At 42.1% G+C, this 1,443-nt stretch overlaps 1 non-coding gene across 1 annotated transcript; it reads left to right on the plus strand.

The window, feature by feature from the left end:
- Positions 1-333: 333 nt before the first annotated feature.
- Positions 334-441, plus strand: LOC111819692 (U6 spliceosomal RNA). Its single transcript, XR_002823274.1, has one exon. It is a non-coding gene; the product is annotated as a U6 spliceosomal RNA (small nuclear RNA).
- The last annotated feature ends 1,002 nt before the right edge of the window (positions 442-1,443 follow it).

The raw sequence follows: 1,443 nt of genomic DNA on the forward strand, positions 1-1,443 counted from the left end.
AATTAAGACACATACTGCTTTGTGACATTGGTTGCCAACCCTGCGATGTGTCAGCACTCTCCCCTTCTCAACCTTGGGTTGCCTGTTACCGTTTACGTGTGGTGCTTTTCAGAGGTCGTCAGCCAATAGATAAGTCATCTTCTAACCAGCCCTGGCACCGGAACAAATCGAAACAGATTACCTCGTGGGGGTGGGTTCTGTCGGAATGCTGGCCTTTTCTGTAGGCTCCCGGCTAATGGCACCGCCCAGTAGTCGGGGCGGGGCCTATCGAAGGTGCGAAGGGAGAGCTTCAGACCCACGAATGTCAAAGCAGAAGTAAGGAGTAAGTAGAGGGTGCTTGCTTTGGGAGCACATATACTAAAATTGAAAACGACACAGAGAAGATTAACGTGGCCCCTGCTCAAGGATAAAACGCAAATTCGTGAAGCGGTCCATATTTTTAATCGTAGTGGTTAAGTGCTATGGCTGCTAAACAAAAGGTCAGCAGTTCAAATCCACCAGCCACTCCTTGGATATCCTATGGAGCAGTTCTACTCTGACGCTATGAGTCGGAATCAACTTCACGGCAGCAGCAACGAGTTCGTTTTTTTGGTAAAGGATGTCTGCCTTGAGAGTTGTGCTCTTTCAAGATTTATCTACATGAAATCAAATTGACAGCAGCAACTCAAAAGATTAGATAGGAAACTTGCGGGTAGTGAGTTTATGCTCATGAGGGAGGAACAACTCAGAAAAGGAGGGTGAGAATTGTTGCACAACTCGAAGAAAGTGATCAGTGTCACTGAATTGTAGATGTAGGAACTGTTGAATTGGTGTATGTTTTGCTGTGTATATTTTTAACAACAACAAAATAAAAAAAAGAAAGAAAAACGATGAGGTGACAAGACTAGTGGCCAGTTGCAACTTGGACAGTTGTAGGTTCAATTTCAAGCTCACCTCCAAGCTGCATGACTTTGGGTGAATTCTGAACCTCCCTTTGTTCACTTGTAAAATGGTAATAATAGCATCCATGTCTCCAGGTTTTTGTGAGGCTTAAATGAGATAATACACCTCAAAGGATTACCTCAGTGCCTGGGTCTTAATAATGCACTGAGAATGTTAGCTGTTTTTATGTAGATCTGTTAGTACAGAGTTTGGCACTTAGTGAGTGTTGAAAGAATGTTAATCATTGTTACAGAATGGTCTTAATATAAATGCAGTTGCTTTGTACCATTTTAAATCCTTTAGGGTCTGAGCAATCTAATATGGGGTTGAGAATGTGAATTTTGTAGTCAGACATGGTTCCAAATCTTAACCCAACTACTTCCTAGCTGTGTGACCATGAAAAAATCACTGCACCTCTTTTGTCCTTGGCTTTTTCATCTGTGAAATGTAGGTAATATAATAGAACCTACATTGTAGAGTGTTGTGAAAATTGAATGAGATAATGCAGGCGAAGCATAATCT

Source organism: Trichechus manatus, unplaced genomic scaffold (genome assembly GCF_000243295.1).
Source record: "Trichechus manatus latirostris isolate Lorelei unplaced genomic scaffold, TriManLat1.0 scaffold00015, whole genome shotgun sequence".
In the NCBI taxonomy this organism is placed as follows: Eukaryota; Metazoa; Chordata; class Mammalia; order Sirenia; family Trichechidae; genus Trichechus; species Trichechus manatus.